Source organism: Panthera leo, chromosome A3 (genome assembly GCF_018350215.1).
Source record: "Panthera leo isolate Ple1 chromosome A3, P.leo_Ple1_pat1.1, whole genome shotgun sequence".
NCBI classification, from domain to species: domain Eukaryota; kingdom Metazoa; phylum Chordata; class Mammalia; order Carnivora; family Felidae; genus Panthera; species Panthera leo.
Genome location: NC_056681.1, coordinates 12019475 through 12042349, shown reverse-complemented (window position 1 = coordinate 12042349; position 22875 = coordinate 12019475). Strand labels below are relative to the sequence as shown.

The 22875-nt window shown below is 43.4% G+C and overlaps 1 protein-coding gene across 8 annotated transcripts in view; it reads right to left on the bottom strand.

Annotated features, from left to right (window-relative positions):
- The window catches only part of B4GALT5 (beta-1,4-galactosyltransferase 5), a 76280-nt gene that overhangs the window by 24588 nt on the left and 28817 nt on the right, over window positions 1–22875 (bottom strand). Inside the window, exon 1 of one of the 8 annotated variants that reach the window (XM_042930710.1) lies at window positions 13604–13699. The exons of the other annotated variants lie outside the window; for them this stretch is intronic. The gene's annotated coding sequence lies outside the window, so the exon portion shown is untranslated. Of the gene's footprint in view, window positions 1–13603; window positions 13700–22875 lie in introns of those variants that run through there. 8 annotated transcript variants of the gene reach the window in all.

Sequence of the window (22875 nt, the reverse complement as noted above, 5' to 3'; positions counted from 1 at the left end):
TATAAAGAACTTATCAAACTCAACACCCAAAAAACAAATCATCTAGTGAAGAAATGGGCAAAAGACATGAATAGAAGCTTCTCCAAAGACATCCAGATGGCCAACTGACACATGAAAAAATGCTCCACATCACTCATCATCAGGGAAATACAAATCAAAACCACAATGAGATACCACCTCACACCTGTCAGAATGGCTCACATGAACAACTCAGGCAACAACAGATGTTGGCGAGGATGCAGAGAAAGAGGATCTCTTTTGCACTGCTGGTGGGAATGCAAACTGGTGCAGCCGCTCTGGAAAACAGTATGGAGGTTCCTCAAAAAATTGAAAATGGAACTACCTACAACTCAGCAATTGCACTACTAGGTATTTATCCGAGGGATACAGGTGTGCTGTTTCAAAGGGACACATGCACCCCCATGTTTACAGCAGCACGATCAACAATAGCCAAAGTATGGAAAGAACCCAAATGTCCATCGATGGATGAATGGATAAAGAAGATGTGGTATATATATATACAATGGAGTATTACTTGGCAATCAAAAAGAATGAAATCTTGCCATTTGCAACTACATGGATGGAACTAGAGGGTATTATGCTAAGCAAAATTAGTCAGAGAAAGACAAATATCATAGGACTTCACTCATTTGAGGACTTTAAGAGACAAAACAGATGAACACAAGGGAAGGGAAGCAAAAATAATATAAAAACAGGGAGGGGGACAAAACATAGGAGACTCTTAAATATGGAGAGCAAAGAGAGGGTTACTGGAGGGGTTGTGGGAGGAAGGATGGGCTAATTGGGTAGGGGGCATTAGGGTATCTACTCCTGAAATCACTGTTGCACTATATGCTAACTAATTTGGAGGTAAATTTAAAAAATAAAATTATAAAAAAAAAGAAAAGAAAAACACTCTTCAAGACCACTTAATACTTCCACACCAACCCAAAAGCTGTGCCTTCCAAGAAGACTGAATCAGTATGTAAAACAGAGCCATCTTCAAAGAAAATCCTGCTTTGAGTTGGGTCCAAAATGTTTCCGAATCACTTTTACCCACTGGTAAAATTCACATCTTCATGAAGTAGATATCATCCTGATTTTTTATTTTAGATAAGGAAGTCAAGTCCTCCAGAAGTCATTTACCCAAGGTCATACAATCAGTGAAGTAAAAAACAGAGACAGGTGAGGTTAGGTATTCTGTAACATTTTGATAAGCTTTTGGGAAAACAGTCCTTCCCAATAATATGGTCTTGATCAACAGTGGCTCAATCACAACTAAAAACAAAACAAAACAAACAAACAAAAAACAAATGAATTTATTTATTAGTATTGTTTTTTTAACCTGATTTAAACTGGCACTCTGTTGTTGAGTCCTCCATTGTGTTAACAAGAATCTACTGAGCGCCTGCTTTCCTGGGTGCTTTTGACAGGCAGTACTAGGTCACTGGGGGCCAAGCATGAGTAAGACAACACAGAGTAAGGTACAGACACAATTAAACAATTATAATGCAGTGTGATAAATGTCAAAATAACATTTACTACAAATTCAGGCATACTGTTAACTTTTTTACACTTTCACAAGAAACCCTAATTATTATCCAGCCCCAGTATCTAGGTTAAGGGATCTCTTATGACCATAAAGCAGTTGAGAAAAATGAGCCCCATTCGGGTGCACACAATTGGAAATTTCCATCCCCATGCCAGTGTAAGCAGCCTTGGGCCATGGCTTTAACTAGAGCGTTTCCGGAAGCAAAGCACTGGGTCTCCTAAACCGGAAGACATACTCTCTCCTCTCCATTAGAATTCCGATCAGCTTCCACATCCTTATGAATCAGGTAAATGATTTTCACTTGAACACACACATTAATAAGTGACTGTGACTCATAAAAATTCCTTACAAGATCTGAAATTCCAGATTAGGAGCAAAATAATTTAAGGAAAAGACAAAATAACAGAATTCTACATATTTAGAGAGTTCATAATTTTTTTAGGCTAAACATGTGTGTCCTTAATGTTGGTTACATCTGGCTTGGTAAGCTAGAAGTAGAAAGAGAAAGCCATTCTTTTCCTGACCGCTCTTGGAGACCTGTGTCTTACCCCCAATACCCAAACACCCCAACACACACACACACACACACACACACACACACACACACACACACACTTGCACACCCACAGCCCAATCTGCCTTCCCAGCTTTATTTTCCTGGTTGACACACTACACATTTTCTTCTTTGTCTTGTCTAGGCTACTTCCCTCACTAGAACGTGAGCTCCCTGAGGGCAGGGAGCTATGCCCCTGGTAGCTAGAACAACGTGTCTCGAACAAGGAAGGTGCACAACAAATAATGTAAATAAGTGACTAAATGAGGACAACAAACAGAAGAATCTTCTGAATGAGGCTGTGCCCAAGGAGGTACAGATACGGGATTCTCAGCCCTTCTCTTATATTAGCCCTTACTCCTTTATGAGAGAAACCCAAAATGTTCCCCAAACTAACCTGTTCCTAAGAAAAGTTCTGCAATTCCTTTTTACCAACTGAGCAGAGCTGCCAAATTGATTAGTTCTTCCCCCCAAAAATGTTCTCTGGGACTCTCCTTCCTCATGAAGTTGGGTTTTTTTTTTTCATGCTCCTAATATAACGCACGAGTTAATCAAAACCTTATACATTATTTGTAATAGAAAAACATTGGGAAGAACCTAAATGTGCATCCAAAAAAGATTGGTTGAATACATGACCATACACCTACGTGGATGGAGTACTAGGAGGCCATAAAGAAGAGTGAGGAACCATTAAAAATAGCCCCAAACTGGAAAGAACCCACAGGTCTATCTGCAGTAGAACAGATTAAAAATCTGTAGCTCATCTGAATCAGAATCTATACAGCAACCAGAATGAACTACAATTATGTGCGACCACACAGATGGGTCTCTCATACGTCACGTGGAGCGGAGAAACCAAAGAGCGTACATATCATTCCATGCACATGAAGTATAAAGTCAAAAACAGGCACAACTAGTCTACTGAGTAAGAAGTCAGGAGAACAGGTATCCTTGGAGTGGGCAGTGTGGTTGGAAGGGGGCTTCTGGTAACTTTTTAATTTCTTGGCCTGGGTACTGTTTACATACTGTGTTCATTTGGTGAAACTTTATCAAGCTGTTCACTTATATTGCTTCACTTATTTGTGGATTTCATTAAATGTATCCCCCCCCCCAAAAAAAAGAATGAAGACAATCCGTGAACTGAATTTCAGGATATCCTGTTAAATTAAATAAATAAATTAAAAAAAAAAAAAAAAAGCAAAGAGAAGTAACAGCATACACATGTGCACATGTGTGATTGTTTCTGATTGTTTAAATAATAAGGTGAAACTTATACACTTACATTTTTAAGGAAAGAAACACATGAAAGGGAAGCCATTATATACCTATCATGTGCCAAGAACTGCCCTCCACTCTGCGGATAAACAGATCACCATAAATAAGGTACAGTCCTTGTCACTGTCTGCAGTGCAGGACCCAGGCAAGGAAACCTGTAACTAGTCCCGTTTCCAAGGGACAGGAGAGCAGCCACTAAATCCCTCTGTGAGGGCAGGGTCAGGAAAACAGTCTCAAGAAGAGGAGAGTCGGGAAGAGCACGGCATAGGTCTAGGCCAGGAAGAGGGCCCATGAGGACAAACGGGCACCAGGGGAGACATATGTTTCAGGATCAAAGAGCAGCTCAGTATGGCTGGAATGAAGGGTGTGTATGGCAAAACGTGCGAGGAGGCCAGAAAAACAAAGGGGGTGAGATCACAAAGGGCTTTATGTGCTATATTTAGGGGCTTGACATTGAAGAAATGGTCCAGGGTCAGATTTCGGGTGGGCTGACTGGCAGGTATAAATCCAAACATATAAATTAGCCCTTACTCACTCATGGCTCCAGAAAAAGGACTCGTATTTTTAGTATCTACAACCTAAGTTCCTTAATCAAAGGAAGAAAATTCTTTGGATGAACTGACTAGGGTTCTATGTGCAGAATCCCACTTGGTTATTAAAAGCTGGGTGTCCAGGAGCACCTGGGTGACTCAGTCAGTTAAGCGTCCGACTTTGGCTCCGGTCATGATCTCACGGTTCGTGGGTTGGAGCCCCATGTCGGGCTCTGTGCTGATAGCTCGGAGCCTGGAGCCTGGAGCCTGTTTTGGATTCTGTGTCTCCCTCTCTCTCTGACCCTCCTTTGCGCGCACGCTCTCTCTCTCAAAAATAAACATTGAAAAAAAAAAAAAGTTGGGTGTCTAAATCTTACCAAAGGCCATATTTTTGCTCTATGTGAAGCAGCGGGGGAATGTCCTGTCTGCCAAAATCTGGGAAGCCAGCAGATGGAGCGAAGATGTCAGGATGGAAAGCTGGGGACTGCTAACACTAACCACACCCGGGGAGAGCTGGCGCGGGGGGCAGGCACCTGACAGGCAAAGGTGCCACTTCCCACTGGACCAGGCTGTCGGACCACGTGTTCTTTCCCTGGATTTACTCACACCGGGCATCTCTGCTCTGACCACCCTACAGACCACACAAATGTGTGACTTAAAACAGTGTCAAGGACATTCCAGGAAAACACGGTGACAAATCTATGAACAGATTATACCCCATTAACCCCAATAGGGTTATACCCCATTCAGATGCCCACGCTCTCAATATAAAATGAAGGCCGGGGAAAGGGAACAGAAGCAGAAAAGGAATTAAAGACAGGAAAACAGGAAGGTTGCTCACTTCCTTTCCCCTCCCCCGTATGTAAGGAACACACACAAGATAACAATGAAAATTAAGGGGAAACAAAGAACAGAGAGGTGTCATAGGAAGTTTGGACTTTGAGTTTTGCCAGAGTATCTGCAAAACCTGCGCCACCTTTTTTGACCAGTATTTTCTGAGAAAAACCAGAACCTGAAAAATAACTGATCTCTACCACCAAAAACAGAGATTACCAGGGTTCACTGCTCCGCACAGAGGAGTTCTGTAAAAGAATGCATTCACTTATTCTCCTTTTTTAAAAATGTTTTTAATGTTTACTTATTTTTGAGAGAGACAGAGTGAGAGTGGGGGAGGGCAGAGAGAGAGGGAGACAGAATCCAAGGCAGGCTCCAGGCTCCGGCTGTCAGCACAGAGCCTGAGATGGGGCTTGAACTCACGAACTGTGAGATCATGACCTGAGCCGAAGTCGGACGCTTAATCAACTGAGCCACCCAGGCGCCCCCGCTTATTCTGGTTATAATATCCATATAATACACACACACACACACACACACACACACACACACACAAGCCCTTACAAAGAGATGGATTCCTAGGAAAAGTCAAGCATTTGTTGAGCCCGTGTGCCAGCACTTTCCTGGATACCTGTGTCTGTCACCTCATTTCCACCTGACACTAAACCAAGGTCGGTTACTACCCTCATTTTATAGACTGAGGGGACTCAGGCTGGGAAAAGTAACTCAACTGTGTGTAGCCAAGATTTCTCTGTCGCCAGAGTCCAAGTTTTTAACAAATACTATGTTCCAGTTTCTCCGGTTCTCAAATGCCTAGAAATCTCTTGAATGCACACTTACTGTTCCCACGCTTTGCTTACAGATTCCTTTCATCTGGATCCGTAGGGTCAATATCTTACACCTGATTGGCTCCCAATATCACACTTCAGTAGTGGGTGTCCGTGCTCATGATATAGTGTGGTACGTCCCTAAAATTCTATTAAGTTTTATAAGAATGTACTAAGTTTGAGGCTCTAATGTGAATCCTGAATCTTTGCGTTTCAGATCTACTTAAATACTGGAGGCTTACAGTAGACATTGAGAGATAGAAAGACCCAAGGTGGTTAAGTACACTGTGGCACATATCTAAGAAAGAAAATATAAACTTTTTTTTTAAGATGCAAGGAATTTCTTGAAAATAAATTTAGTCTTTGGCACATCTGTTTTACTGCTCCAGAGCAACTGTGTGGCAATTTTCACACAAAAAGTATTTAAAGAAAACTGGGTGTTATGGGAGGGGAGCATTAAGAGAGTTAGGAATCCCCAAAATTATGGAGGAAAAATTTCAGTCCACAAATCTTTTGCTTTCCTAGTTCTTCCCATGTGAGGCAGAAAAACCACCAAGTCAATCGTAAGTTCCGTTTTTCACCCTCCCTGGTTATTATTCCCACCAATTAAAAAAAAAAAAGAGCAAAAAAAACCCAAGTGGTAAAAATTAACAACTATGAAATACTCTGTTAACGTTTCCGCTGCCCTGCTAGTGTATTAGCTGTTAAATTATTAAACTGTACATGAGATTAGAAATGAAAATGCTGCCTAAACAGATATTAACTAGCCAAGCTGCCTAAGGCAATCACTTAAGCTTCAGCTTTGTTCCCCCCAAATTCCTAATAGCACGATTACCAACCTTCAGAGGTACAGACCCGCAAGAGGGGCTCAGCAAACGCGGAAGCCCCAGTCCTGCACTGTGTAACCTGCACAGAACCCTGGGTCAGAGAAAACTATGAATGACCCATCTGGCACTGTTCCCATCCAATGCCTGCATCTACCCTGGCTCTGCCTTGGGGGTTAAGTTGCAGAGAAGGTGGAGATGTCACTGGGGGGGGGGGGGGGGGGGACCGACAGAGCAACACCGCTCTCAGCAGCTGACTCCAGCCAGACAAAGGCTCCGCCCACCTCTTGGGCCTACCCTCCCGGATGACCAGGCAGAACCCCACCTCCTGCTGCGGCTGCCACCTCTCCTGTCTGAATGTGCTCCGGTGACACTAAGCTTTAATGGCCCTTTTCACAGTGTTTCCTGATATCATTCCACCCCCAGGATTAGAATGGTCTTGGCTCTTTCCCAAGTGATACATAAACTCTTATCCATGACCCCATACCTGTGAGCATGGCTCTTCCAGCAGGCTGTGGGTACGTGTTACTCTTCCCACCCCCTCCCATCTATGATGTCTGACAAACAGTAGACACTTCACTATTTATTAAATTGATGAATTACAGCTTGGCACAGAGCATGCTGTTATGGCCATTTGGTGGAGGTGACCTGTTTTCTAAAGCTAGATGTACGCTGGTTTTTTTGCAGCCACACTAGAAAGATTCGGCCAGAAAAGGGCACAGTGAGACTTATCCTTGACCAACTTTGCTGCTCTAAGTGTAAATTGGTATAACCCTTTGGAAAAACTATTTGCAGATTCAACGAAGAGCCATAAAAATGCTCCCATCCTCTGCTCTAGCAATTTCAAGCAAACTATTCCAAACCTGAGGGCATTCTACACGCAGGGTCTTTTATTGAATTATTTCTCCAAGCAAAACTTAGAGAACAACTCAAAAGCAACAATAAAATAACAGATACGTTAATTGTGATACGTACTCTTGGCAGAACCTATAACTTTACAAGTACAAACTATGAAACCTTATACGCAGAACAAATGTAGAACACCTAACACAGACTATCACCCTTAACCTGAAACAAAGTTCTGTTATATTAGGTAGTTACTGCTGAGGAACGAGCACATGCATGAGGCAAAAGAAGATTAAAAGCAAGTTTACTAACAGGCTTAGGTGTAAACAGTATGTGATTTTATTTTTTCCTTCTATTTTTACAACTTTTCTCTACAACGTGTGTGTGTGTGTGTGTGTGTGTGTGTGTGTGTGTGTGTGTGTGTAATATGGGGGGAAAAAATCAAGGATTCCTCCAGCCAGAGTGAATTTATCTGACAAGAGACATTAATAAATAAAATATACACAATTTCATTCTTTAGTTGTCAGGCTGGTGGGAGCGGTGGGGGGGGCGGGTGGAGAAGCAAGCATATAAAGTATGTAGCTGTCATAATTGAATTACCCCCATATCACCATTCTGTTCTAGGAAGGTTGTTAATCACGGCTGCTCAAGTGCTCCCTACCTTGAAGCCCAGAAGAACTTCTTAGAACCAGAAATGTCTGCAGAAACCAAGAATTTACATACTGACAAGGAGTTCTACCTTTCTGTCTTTGGGGAGTAGAGCTTATGTGTACCACACAAATAACAGATATGACGGGAAAGGTTAGAAACCCCTCATAAATATCTTCCTTCTAACGGAAAAGCTGGAGGGGAAGTTCCTGAACTGGGGGGTCCTGGTTTGAGTCCTGTCCCTGGTGGCTCTGTGCTTTCTGGACCTTGGCTGTCCCATCTGTATCATGTTCGTATTGAACTGTATGAGGTTTTCTTAATCTCTTTCCAACCAGGCCACGACCCCCATCACTGATACACAGGAGAAATGCAGATACAATTATACTAAATGCATTCAAAATACAGAATTATATAATACTGAAAAATTCTGATTCTTCTCCCTTCCCTTGGGACCTTGAGAATCATCGAACTGCTAAGTCTCCTTACCCTTCAAATCTCACGATGGTTAAGTGTGTTGTTTTCTTTCTTCACTTTGGAAAAACTGGCCCACATACACCTCAGATTTACATTTTCTGCCTTCTCTCCTCTTCCTTCCCAGAGCTGGTTAGGGTTTGACTGTCCTACACTGTTGGCCTTCATTTCCAGAACATTGTGCTTCAGCCCCCTTCATGGTAAAGCTGGAGAGGGTGCTCGACTGGATGGGAAAGCACATTCCCAGGGCCACCTCCTTCCCCATACACACGGGTCAGGAAATTATAGTGGAGCTATCTACAATGAACAAGGGTCATAAAAGGGCTTCTAATTCTCTCTCTCTCTCTCTCCCTCTCTCTCTTCTCCCTCTCTTACCACGCTGAAAAATTATATTTTACTTGTGATTTATAAGAACGCAATTCTAGAGCAAAGAGTTGAATTTCTTCACCTCCGAAATGCTATCTGCCTACACCTAAGTTTCCTCTATCCTTTTGCAAATAAGAAACCGGACAAATAGGTGTGTTCAAGGATGTTTATCTCAGTATTATCTATAAAAACAAAACCACAAACCTACCTAAATGTGCAACAAAAGGGACTGGGGACAAAAATTATGGCCAAGTCAACGCCATGGAAAACTGAGCAATCATTATTTCATCTAAACAATCATACTGTGGGACAGTGTATGTAGTATATATCACATTTGTATTAAAGAAAAAGAAACACAGGAAAATACATGCATAAAACAGTGTTACAATTTGCACATCAAATGTTCACAGTGTCATCTCTGCTCAGTGGAATTATGGGTCATCAGCACTTTCCTTTCTCTGTCACCATGCAGCATTCCCATGGCTGTCAGAAAAACCCTCATATAATAAAGAAGTTCTCTGCTCCAACAGTGAAAGTTCTTGCAGCAACCAAGTCTGTTTGACCGCAAATTTCAAGTTTTCCAGAGTTACTGCTACAGCAAATACTCAGCACCCAGGAAGAGACAAGCGGGGAATCAGAAAAGACGGTTTATTTCACACCTGTGCCAGCCGAGTGGTGTCACCTCCAAAGGCTGAGCCCGAACCTCGGCCTTGGCCTTCTCCTAAGGCTGGGATGGTAGGGGGCTGAGAGACAAAAGAATAAGGGGAGGGGGCACTTATGCAGGTGGGTGGTACAGGCAGGAGGCAAGCAAGATTACAGAAGCCAAAAGCATGCAAGGGAGTATCCGCCGTGGACATCTGGCTGGCCCCTTTTATCTTGTATTTACTAGCTTTTCTTCTCATTAGTAAGAATGTCTTTTTCACATAGCACCTATTGAATATCTATGAACACACTCTAGGAATGCTGCCTTTGAATGTGGTTTCTTTCTTTTTCTTTCTCTCTTTCTTTCTTTTTAATCTATTGATTTTGAGAGAGAGAGAGAGAGAGAGAGAGAGAGAGAGAGAGAGAATGAACCCCAAGCAGGCTCTGTGCTGTCAGCAAAGAGCCCGATGAGGGGCTTGAACCCACGAACCGCTGAGATCAGACCTGAGCTGAAACCAAGAGTCAAACGCTTAACCAACTGAGCCACAAGCACCTAGGTGATTGTTTTTTTTAAAACAATCATGCATTTTAATATGGGGAAAAGGGGACACAAAAACACAGCTGAGCTTTTGCTCCCCCCTCTTTACTGCTCCAGACCCAAAGGATTTCTCTAACCCCACACCATCATTCCACCTTCACCTACACCCATGTGATTCCTAATTATCCTAAAATTTCTGATCCTTCTAGTTATAACTTCACCAAGCAAGCTTCTTCTGCCCAGTCTACAATCCCAAAGTATTCTTCACATACTCTTCTTTGGTCTCTCTCCTGATCCTCTCTTGGAAAGGAGATTATTCTCCATGTCCTATGGGGATAATATATTATAATCACATTACTGTTGGCCTGGAAGATTATAACACACTAATAGGGTTACCCACTCTTTAGGAATTTAAGGGTTTCCAAAAGGCATCATTCTAGCTGACATTAACACTCACATTGTCAGACACATGAAATCAGAGCCATGATTTCCATAGAAAGGCAAAAATTACCATAGAAAGCCCTTGAAAATGTCTGGACTCTAGGCATAAACACTTAGCAAAGAAAGATCTTCCCCTAACACCCTGTGGGTATGATACCTTCCTCCAGACCAGATGGCTGTCTTTAGCAGACATCAAATTGTAGTCCTAGAGAGGGGTCCTCTGAGCCATGCAGAATGCTGGGCTCAGGTCTCTCATCTATTATACTGTTTTATCTTTCACTTGATCCAGAATGATCACACATTAGCACTTCTTTCTGTAAGTGATGCTCACGTGCTTAAGCAATGCAAGACCTACCAGTGCTTAAGCAATGCAAGACCTACCAGACCTACCACGTCCAAAGAAATGGAAGGGCCAACCAAGAATACTCTGGAAAGAGGAATGCATGGTCAAAACTTGGAAGACTACTCCGGAACATTAAAAAATTCATCCCACAGATTACTTGATTACAAAGGGCAAAAGGTACATCTACAATGGAGAGTTCAGACAGGGACCACCTGACCAAGGGATCGAAACGGGCATTACTAACATTGGAACAAGCCAACATTACCTTGAGAATATTCTTGGCAGAGACTCATAACCTAAAACTAATCAAGCTTTCAGAACTATCTTCCAGCTTACAAAAATCAGGGGGTTAAAAAACACATCAAACGGACACCAAGCAACTCCAGAATGTAGAACATTCTATAAACCAGTGGCCTGGACTCTTCAAAGTTACTATAATAAGGGATATGGGGAGGGGTGGGACGACTACAGACTGAGACCAAAGAGACATAATCAAATATAGTATGCAATTTGAGGAAGGGTGGCTATAAATTGAGCACCACTGGGGAAATCTGGATATGGTCTGGATATCAAAAGATATTATCAAAGTACTGTTAATTTTCTTAATTGCAATAAAAGTATACAGGAAAATAATAGTATACAGGAACATATCATTTAAAAAAATACTTTTATTTTTGAGAGAGAGACAGAGACAGAGACAGAGACAGAGCACGAGTGGGGGAAAGGCAGAGACAGAGGGAGACAAAATCTGAAACAGGCTCCAGGCTCCGAGCTGTGATGCAAGGCTCCAACTTGCAAACTGTGAAATCATGACCTGAGCTGAATTTGGAAGCTCAACCGACTGAGCCACCCAGGCACCCTGAAAATATCATTTTTTTAAAGATTTGATTTTTAAACAATCTCTACACCCAACGTGGGGCTTGAACCTACAGCCCCAAGATCGAGTCACATGCTCCACCCACTGAGCCAGCTAGGCCCCCCTATCCTTATCATTTTTAAGAGATCCATGCTGATGCACTTAGAGGTTAGATGTCTTGATGTAGCTACAGTTTAATTTCACAGGGCTCAGGGAAAAAGAAAAAAGCCAGAGTTAAAATAAATAAAACAAAAGGTAATAACTGTTGACCCTAGATGAAGGGTAATGTATACATTGTATTATTCTTTAAAAAAAAATTTTTTTTTTAATGTTTATTTATTTTTGAAAGAGACAGAAAGAGACGGTGTGAGCAGAGGAGGGGCAGAGAGAGAGGGAGAATCAGAATCCAAAGCAGGCTCCAGGCTCTGAGCGGTCAGCACAGAGCCCGACACAGGACTCAAACTCACGAACCGTGAGATCAGGACCTGAGCCGAAGCTGGACACTTAACCAACCGAGCCACCCAGTCACCCCTCACTGTATTATTCTTTTAATTTTTCTGTAGGTATTAATTTTTTCAGAATAAAAAGCTGGGGGGGGGTGTTTGATTCTGGACGTATCTAAATTGCCAACAAGATCTAAATTAAAGTATATTAATACTATACGAAGAATCCTGTAAATGGATAAAAAATTGTAATACAGGGAGTAAACACCTAAGTAACGCTCATGTAAGAAGTGAAAACATTCAGCATCTATTTTATACAAAAAATATATTCTTTATTTTGTCTTTGAAACCAACAATTGCATTTACTCTTTACCTATAACTTCATAGGAGAGCTGAGGAGAAATTACAAATAAATTTTCCTGTTGCTTCCTCTATTTATATTTGAATGGCTTTCCACTGCCTCCAAGGTCAAGTTCAAATTCCTCATGCATTGCATGACTTAGGAGAATCCATGAAACTTGGCCTCTGTCTGTGCAATTTCAGACCTTGCCACTCCCCAATCCCACCCTTGATGGACATCAGCAACTCTCTGGAACCAACCAAGATCTCAGACAATGCCGCTCCCTCCTTTTGCCCAGAACTTAGAGACACAAAACCCAAGATGAAGACAAAGCAAAAATTCCCAGGACAAATCAACCATCCAAACAAAAGCAAGTGCTCAGGAAAAGGGAAGGGGAATGAAGATTCCAGTGAACACCAAACCCAGATGTGCTTCCCTCACTCTTTGCAAGCAGTATTCCCGAGCTGGCTTATTTGTAGCTCCTTTTCAAAATTACATTTGCAGGTTTACAGAAAGAAAAGTGACTAATTCCTGAGGTTGGCCTAACTCTCAGGCAAAAATTCGTAGGACTACACACCCTACAATCAAAAAAGAAAAAAAAAAAATTTTAAGCCTGGGTGGCTCAGTTGATTAAGCATCTGACTCTTGATTTCAGCTTATGTCATGTCATGATCTCACGGTTCGTGAGTCTGAGCCTCACATCGGGCTCTAAGCTGGCAGCAGGATTCTATCTCTCCCTCTCTCTCTGCTCTTCCCCCGCTGTGTCTCCCTCTTTCAAAATAAATAAACTTTAAAAAAAACTTTATCGGTTAAGAATTAAAACTCAGTATGCCCAAAGACTTTATAAAAACGACCCTCTGCTAACAACCACAGAGCACTGAAATGCCAGAAAAATTAAATTACAGGGCTTTGTAATAGATTCAGCACTTTATTTTTAAATATTAACAAGACTGCCGGAGGGAGTAAGTTTATCAAGGGATAAGAATCCTCGAAGCTCCTAGTTCACTGAGAGGCCAATTAACATTTCCCACCACGCCCAACACCTAGGCGTTCAAAGCGGCTTTAGGGCCCCGTGGGTTTTTCTGCAGGGGCCTCTGACCAATAACCTACTGCAATCAATGCTCTAGGGGCTCAGCGAACAGGAAGCCCAAACCTGAACTATCACAACCTTGTGAGCCGATTTCGTGTGCCTGTACTCTGGTTTGCTTCTTTTGCGGTCTGAAGACCCCAAAACCCAATAATGTGGCTCGTTGATTTTTAGTCTCTCTTCTCACCTTGGATTTTTCTTTCCCACAGTTATTTTGAAAATCATCAAATGCCTAACATTCATAAATTGTCAGTAGCCATCTGTGCTTTTCACAAGTAGATCACTGTTAAAAAAGAACAAAATTTTTAGTCCAGACTTTACTTCAACAATCTGGCAAATCATTAAGGGGGTAAGTGAATGATTCCATCTTTAGAGTGGGGTCACTGTACTATGAGGCCACCCTAAAAAAACCCAGTTCTTCAACAACTGCAGGTCCTGAGTCTTCTGGTTAGAGAAGGCTCCCCCAACCCCAAATTCAGCTCCCCAAACAAAGCTTCATACTTTCTGGATCCCTGCTCATAAAAAGACCAGTCCACTGATGGGGTAACTGCAAAATTTTTGAGGGGTTAAAAATAATACCAGGTAAAAAGCAAAAGTAAAAAGCAAAAACAAGAACAAGAAGTTCTAAGAAAGCTGTGAACTAAAGAATAGACCGAAAATTCACCTAGAAGGATACAAAAATGATCAAATAACCCCAACTCCAACCTTCTACCCAAATGACTCCTCTCAATGGATCCACAAAAAGGTTCTCTTGAAGTGTCTTTTGCTAATTCGTGGTTAGAGCACAACAAACTCAAGAAAATGATGCTCACAGCAGGCCACTAGTACCAAGTAATTTTATGAGATTATATCTGTGTCTGTGCAAATAACTTATTCTGGGAGCAGTAATAAGCAGAGATCAAGTTAAGCTATTGACTGAAGATACTAACCTTGTCAGAGAGAGAAAGACAGAGACAGAGACAGACAGAGAGGGAGAGAGGAGGATGAAAGGAGCACCTGAAGACCCAGCATGATGTAGCTGCCAAATGATCAACTCCCTCTGAAGTCCCGTTGCTCTTACAGACAACACGGTTTGCACCTGGCAGACAGATGTGCCTTGACTGCGGAGGTCCTGCGGTAGGAGGGCTACAGCAGGCATTTAGCAAAACCGCTAAGAAGCTGGCTGAAGGGAGGAGAGGCACAACTGGACAGAAGACAGTGAACAGCTGTCCTGGCCCGTTTTGCGGGAGGAAAAGGAAAACCCTGCCCAGCAAGTGTCTCACTCTTCAGAAGAACAAGGTTAAATGGCATTCATACTCCATGTTCACGATGACTAGACCTGCGGCCTTCTGGTGAGGAATGTGGTGGATAATGAAGGGGAGTCATTCTGAGGAGCAGAGAATTACTTCTGTGTTCCTCCACCTACAGAAAGGCATTGCCATCCCCAAATTATGGGGCTGGGGCATTTGAATACACCCCCTCCCAAGAAGTGCGTGTGCCTTTCTTTTAAGAGGTGCCATCGTTGTGCTGACTTCTTTGCTCCCTGGGGTCTTTCTGCAGCCTTTTCAGAAGCAACTTAGAGTGCCGGCCAGAGGGCACTGCAACCTTCTGATGTTAGTGGGGAGCATGGGCTAGAAAGCCACAGGGCTTCAAAGATGATCAGAACCACACCAGCTGTCATGGGAAGACGACCCACACTCAAGTCAACTGCTAGCTCTGCCTGAGTACGAGAAGTCTTAAAGTGACCTCCCTCCCCAGAGTCTGGCCCCAAGATAACACGACAGACGCACAGTCTGGTAAAGTGCGCGCCACCTCCTTCCACCCGTCGCCCCCGCCGGCACTGCACCTCGCTCCTGTTTTCCAAAGCAGCACTTCCGGGACAGCATCGCCCTTTAAGACACTGCAACTTCAACCGTCGCTGACGTGTACTATCATTTCTACTTTCTAATCCCCTTTCACACCAGTTACACTGTGAACACTGATCACTGATCCCAAATGCTATAGCTCCATACACTTAGTGGCATTCTGTTAAAGTGAGGCTTCTTCGATTCTATCTTTTTCTCACTTCTAAAGTGGACGGTCTGCGTAGGGAAAGAGGGGAGAGTGCTGTTTTATTATGCAGCTGAACGGATGAAACAAAGCTTAAATATAAGCAGAACGCAATACAAAGCAAGACTTACGCCCTCCAAAATTACATACAGATTTGGTTAATGTGATAAGTGAAATATCTTCTAAGTCATATGTTGGCATGTGCTCTAAAAGATATTTTCTATCACAGGGAGCCTGGCTGGCTCAGCTGAAGGAGCATGCAACTCTTAATCTCAGGGTCGTGAGTTCAAGTCCCACAGTGGATGTAGTAGACATTACTTAAAAATAAATGAATAAACATCTGGGGCGCCTGGGCAGCTCAGTCAGTTAAGCATCTGACTTCGGCTCAGGTCATGATCTCGCAGTTTGTGAGTTCGAGCCCCGCGTCGGGCTCTGGGCCGACAGCTCAGAGCCTGGAGCCTGCTTCAGATTCTGTGCCTCCCTCTCTGTCTGTTCCTCCCCTGCTCACGCTCTGTCTCTTGCTCTCAAAAATAAATAAACATTAAAATAAATAAATAAACAAATAAATGTTTTTAAAGCTATTTTTCCACCTTATGGCAGAGTCAACAAATTTTATTTCTTTAGAGCAAAGGAGAATGGCAAGGTAGAGAATCAGATGACATTGGAAGTGAGCCTAGATCTCACCCCTCCTGAAACGCCAATCAGATACAGCCTAGGGCTCCTGAGCTAAATTAAAAGATGAAGGTCAACTTGGTTACTAATTTCCCAGAAACAGCCCAAGGGAACCAAGAGAGAAAACCAGAAGCAACCCTGAACTCAAACAGAGTTAAATGCATGTCAAAGCATTATTTATAGTCCAGAATAAGTAGATAATAATTTGGCTGGACAAGAGTTTAGGCCTTTTCCTGAGTTGACTCACCTACTGTTCAAAGAATGTAGGTGCCTTCCTATTGTAGCCACAAGCTGGGCACCAGCCGTGAGTCCTTAAGCAGACACACTCAATGGGGTGGACACTGGCTCTGAAAGGCAAGACTTATTATCGGCTGGTCATGAGGTTTTGAAAAAGTCTAGAAATGCATGCTTGATAAGATACATGATCACTGAGCCCTGGAAGCCATCCAGGGGCACACCAGGGCTCTGGGAGGACAAAGTGAGGCAGACAGGTAACAAGGACACGTTCTTTTCAAACTTCTCCTTGCTCAAGCCTTAATCAAGAAGCAAATTAAGAGTTAAGGGGTTTCATTTCATTTCAATGAAGTATTATGATTTCCTAATTTTATAGGAAAACAGCTGAGAGTCAATGATTGCTTTGATGCGGCCTAAAAGCTCCCACTAAGCTTGCTCTAAGACCATGGCGATCCTGGGCCTTCGGAAGTACTTCAACACAGATTGTCACTGCTATTACAGCTAACGGGCAAAAATGAAAAGTTCTCACGGTTCATGGCACCCAAAGCAAAGTCCCCTCCAATCTCCCAGATATATTAATTTCATTCCTTGCCCGCTAGATGATTCCATAAAAAAAAAGAAAAGAAAAATTGTAAAACCTAGGGCCAGCCCGAAGACTAACCACAATTCAAAAGGAGAGAACAATGGCTACTTTGATCTTCCTTTTCAACTCCTTGCGGTGCACTGTTTTCAGCACTGCTGGCGTGACTCGATGAGCTTTGGGAAATGACCTGAAAGCTGTACCGGAAACAACTAAACCAGGACTGTGTCCTCAAAACAACCGCTTGCCTCTAATTTTCTTCTCATTTTTTTTTTTTTACACAAAGATTTTTTTTTTTTTTCAATTGCCAGGCTGCAAGTGAAGCTAGAAATTAATTTTCACTCCCCACCCCGCCCCCCATCATTCTTTGCCACCACAGGGAAGAACATTACCGAGCCCTGTCTAGGAGACTGAATGTTGGTTAAACAAACAACGCCTTGTTCAACACGTCAACTGAGCTTTCAGTGGACTTAACTCCTGAACCCCAAAGGAGGGCCAGGTTCTCCCTCAATGCACTCCCTGCCATGAATACCGCTGTTATCTAGCACAGAGCCAAGAGGTTATTTAGGATATGGCAAATAACACCACAAACGCCTGGAAGCAACAGGCGAACATTACAGGACTTGCCCCCAATCTTAGCAATTTGTTAAATGAGCAAGTTGTAAAGTTATGCTCTCCAAAATACTTCTCATCCCAGTTCCAGAATGATCTACTCTGCCATGATTGCCACCTTTAAGCTGTCACTTTTTGAGGTTTTCTATTTCAAATGAGACAAGCTTATCCTTTGATTAAAAATGACACATAAGGGGCACCTGAGAGGCTCAGTCGGTTAAGCATCTGACTTCAGCTCAGGTCATGGTCTCGCAATTTGTGAGTTCAAGCCCCATGTCGGGCTCTGTGCTGACAACTCAGAGCCTGGAGCCTGCTTTGGATTCTGTGTTTCCCTCTCTCTCTGCCCCTCCCCTGCTCATGCTCTGTCTCTCTCTGTCTCAAAAATAAACAAACATAAAACAACTTTTTAAAATAAAAATGAAGTAAAAATAAAAATGCCACATAATATCAAAAATTCATCAAGTCAGGTTAGAGGATAACTCATCCAGCTACTTGATATCACTGTCACTATTTTACTCGCTGCACCAGTAAGAGTGAGGGTTGCATGGGCCGATGGGGCACTTCTTCAAGTTCTCACAGCTTTCCAGACCCACAGACCCGGAGTGCTCTGGAACACAAGGCTGAGTCATTGAGACCTCTCAAACCCCTTTTCGAAATAGGACTCAAACAAAAAGTTTATGTTAATTATTCAAAAGAGTTAAAAAAAAAAAAAAAAAAGAATGAAGGCCCTGATAGGCTACAACACAGATGAACCTTGAGGACCTTTTAACCTAAGTGAAATAAGCCAGATATAAATGCAAATATTGTAGGATTCCACTCATATGAGGGACCTAGAACAGGCAAATTCATTGAGACAGAAGAAATGGGATTACCAAGGGCCAGAATAAAGGAGGAGCAGGGAACTGTTGAACAGGTGCAGAGTTTTTGTTCGGGATGAGAAAAAAGTTCCGGGAAGGGACAATGGTGACGGCTGCACAACGTTCTCAGTGAATTTTTTTTTTTAATTTTTTTTTTTTTTTTAACGTTTATTTATTTTTGAGACAGAGAGAGACACAGCATGAACGGGGGAGGGGCAGAGAGAGAGGGAGACACAGAATCAGAAGCAAGCTCCAGGCTCTGAGCCATCAGCCCAGAGCCCGACGTGGGGCTCGAACTCGTGGACCGCGAGATCGTGACCTGAGCTGAAGTCGGACGCTCAACCGACTGAGCCACCCAGGCGCCCCACGTTCTCAGTGAATTGAATGCACTTGACTCTACGCTTACCATGTGTACAACGGTGAATTGTATGCTGTGCGTATTTCATGACAATTTCTAAAAAGCTGTATGTAAGAACTAGAGTTAGTGAGGTTAGAGGTGGTAGATAGTGTGTCGACCCCAAGGGGCACAAACGTTCCATCCTTAAAACCCATTTCAGGATGAAAAGAACCACCACTCCGAGTGTAGTGACGCAGTCCAGACAGAGCTACAGCGGCTCCTACTTTCTCCATCCAGTCTCATGACCCTGAATGCCATTCGCACACTGAAGGCTCCCAGACTGAGATCAGCCGTGACCTCTCCTGGGCACCGACCGGTCTTGTAGGCCAACTGCACCCTTGACAGCCCCACCTGGATGCCTAACGGTCTTCCCAAGCTTGTCCAAAACCAAATCCCCGTCCTCACCTACCACCTGCTCTGCCTACTGCAGCCTTCCTGTCCTGGTTTAAGGGTGACCGTACCGTCACCTCCCCCCTCAACAGCCATTCTCAACCAGGCGCCCCGCGGCGTCCTTCAAGACACAAGTCAACTGATCTCACCCCTCTCTATTCAAAGACCTCCAAGGAATCCTCATTTTCTCTGGGAGTAAAGTCCAACTCTGGGCCACAGCTGCTCTCCTCAATCAAGAGTCGGCAAACTTGGGGGCCCAAATCCTGCCCCCCACCTGTTTTTGTAACATGCTATTATCGGAACACCGCCACGCCCGCGCGTTTTGCGCTGTCCAGGGCTGCGTCCGCCACCAAGCTACAAGGTAAAGTAGCTGCCAGCACGGACTGCACGGCCTGGAACACTCGAGTCTGCCCAGCCCGGCTCCACAAGTGTGTGCCTCTGCCTCCCCTCTGAGGGCAGCTCCGTTTCCTCTCCAACTCACTCACTTTGCTCTAGCCACACTGGCCATGTTGCTGCTCCCAGACACCCTGTGCAAGCGCCCACCTCAAGGCCACTGCCCAAGGGGCTCCCCCCCCCCCACAACCACCCACCCTCCAGGCGCAACTTTTCACTTCTGGAAGTATTCAGTCGTCACCTCAGGGAGACCCTCCCAGGCCACACAATGTTTAAAATTGCAACCCTCGGGGCACCTGGGTGGCGCCTCAGTTTTGAGCCTCTGACTTGATTTCGGCTCAGGTTCGAGAGATCGAGCCCCGTGTTGGGCTGCTCGCTGACAGTGCAGAACCGCTTGGGACTCTCTCTGTCCCCCTCTCTCTCTGCCCCTCCCCTGCTCATGCGCAAGTGCTCGCTCTGTCCGTCTCTCAAAACAAATAAACTTAAAAAAAAATTGCAACCCTTGCCCCACAAAAAACACCCATCTGCACTTTCCCTTTTCTGCCTATCCTTCTCCACAGCGCTAATCACTAAATATATATAATTTTCTTTTTTGTCTGACTTGACCCCTACACGCTAGAATATTAGCTCCACGAGGCCAGGGGTTTTTGTGATTTCTATTCGCTTATCCCAGGGCCTAACATACAGTAGCAACCCAAAAAATAAATAAATACTTAGAGTTGAAAGAGCGTGTGGTATAGTTAGCAAGCCTAAGGCAAAAATTCACAATTTCTATCTAATGGGGGGGAGGGGTCAAATGATTAACAGAAGAGGGGAAAAATTAGGATTCGTACTTAAAAAGAATCTGAAGACACGATTTTGGCTTATGCTACATTCCAAATATAGACAAATACCTCTAAAGTTAAAGATAAACTTCTCAAAAAAAAAAAAAAAATCAAACACCAGTCTAGAGTTGCAATTAAGTAATAAATACCATATGTGCTCATAATTTGAAAACTGTTTCAAGCTCTAGCTCTCCAATTTACTCATTTCCTACTGAGCTGTATTTTTAATCTTCAAAGTCCACATCTTCATTGATACATATCCTATCCTTCTATTCCGATGTCCTGTTAATACTGCTTTGCCTTTCACCTTCTGAGCCGAAATGACCAGAACTAGGGGGCGGGGGGGGGGAGATCCTGTTTGGATGAAGGAGGTTAAAGACGAGGGGTGTTAGCAAATTACACAAACCAACCCGACGCTGAGAAAACTGACAACTCTAGTTTTTATGAGCAATATTTAAAAGAAGAAAAACGGATCATGCAAAAAAGGTGAAAGATGGAGAATGGTAGTAAATTCTTTGCCCCACAATCAACGACATCAAGGAAATCTGTTAAGAAATTGGCCTTACGGACAGATAGCTTAATAAATACCATGTTGATATTTACAGCAAGAATAATACACCTGAAATGAACTCAAAAACTAATAATACGTTAGCTTATGTTCAGAGAAAAGCTTAGAAGAATATGCACCAGGCTGCTTAACGGCACTTACTTGGAGGAGGAGGTGGGATTGTGAAGGGCTTTTGATTTTCCAAGATTATGCATTTCTGTAATGTTTTAATTTTCTATACCTTCATATGCTTTTGTAAGAGAAAAATAAAGATAGAAATAATACAGAAGACTGAAAGAAGCTTGTATACAGCAGATAAAAACTCCCAACTAGCAATGATTAATGAAGCAGTTATGTTACAAATAAACTGTTTTGATCTCACAAATAGTTAACGTTCAGATGAGAAGCTACACAGTAGCCGCACACAAAGGTGTTCTGTTCGGCCTATTAGGTGTCTTCCGGTTTCCTTTCATCTTTAAACTGTGACTTAGCTGCCAGATAAATAGTTCGGTGGTTCAAAGTATTAACTTTTGGGGCGCCTGGATGGCTCAGTGGGTTGAGTGTCCCAACTTTTGATTTCAGCTCAGGGCATGGTCCCAGGGTCGTGGTGGGATCAAGCTCCACAAGAATCCTGTTTGGGATTCTCTCTCTCTCTCTCTCTCTCTCTTCCTCTGCCCCTCTCCCCTACTCGCTCCCTCTAATATAACATAACATACATAACAGTATCAACTTTATATGTAAACCACCTGTGGTTAAATCCTAGTTGGCCAAATGACCTTGGGCAAATTACTTAACCATTCCGTGCCTCAGTTTCTTTACCCATAAAAATAGGGGTAACAATATTTGTACCTCATTTAGGATTAAATGAGGTAATATTTGTAAAACACTAAGAAGAAAGCCTAGAACATAATAAGGACTACATTTATTTCAATGTTCGCTGTTATTATTATTCATCTAGAAAGCCAGATTTCTAGAGTCTCTTGAAATATTGATCTGGCAAAAACAAGCATGTAATTCCCACCTTGCCTCCCTGATGCAATCAATCATCAGGTGCTGAGTAGCCCAGTGGCTGTCTCCTTTTAACAGAATACAATCTTTTTAGTTGGCCCTAATCCCCCATTTATGCCCTCTGATCTAGACTGAAAAAGGAAAATACTTTATAAAATCAGAATTTCATGGCTTCTACCCTCCAAGGAGTTACTTTTATTTTTTTTTAATTTTTTTTTTTTACATTTATTTACTTTTGAGAAACAGAGTGAGACAAAGCATGGGGAGGGGGGCAGAGAGAGAAGGAGACACAGAATCCGAAGCAGGCTCCAGGCTCTGAGCAAGCACCTGACACAGGGCTTGAACCCACAAACTGTGAGATCATGACCTGAGCCGAAGTCGGACGCTCGACCGACTGAGCCCCCCAGGCACCCCAAGGAGTTACTTTCATAGTAATAGAGGCTGCTTTTAGGCAACAGGCTTGAGCAATGGAAACTTGATCAAGGCAAAAGGGCCCACGGTGGACTCCTGACTGAATACAAACTGGTCCATCAGGTGACCCACCCCAAAATACCCACAGGCCCTAACTGACCAATGGCCACATCCAGGCACAGCTCCCAAAAGGGGAAATTCCGTACGCCCTCATACCTGCTCCCCTTCCCGCTGGAAATACAGCCCCCGGCCACTGCCTCCTTACAGTCTCTGCTGAGCTGTACTGCCCGTGGCTTCCCTGCAGTGTGTTCAATAAACTTCTCTCTCCTTTGTTCGGCCTCAGCTGAATCCTTTCACTGCCATCACCACTGGCTCCCCGCCCCCCCACCCCCGACCGGGTCACCCCGCATCGGACACCACACTAACCAGCCTTCAACATGGAAGCGTCTACGATGGAGCAATGGCGGATCCAATGGCCGTAAAACAGGAGCGCAGCTCAGCGGGTG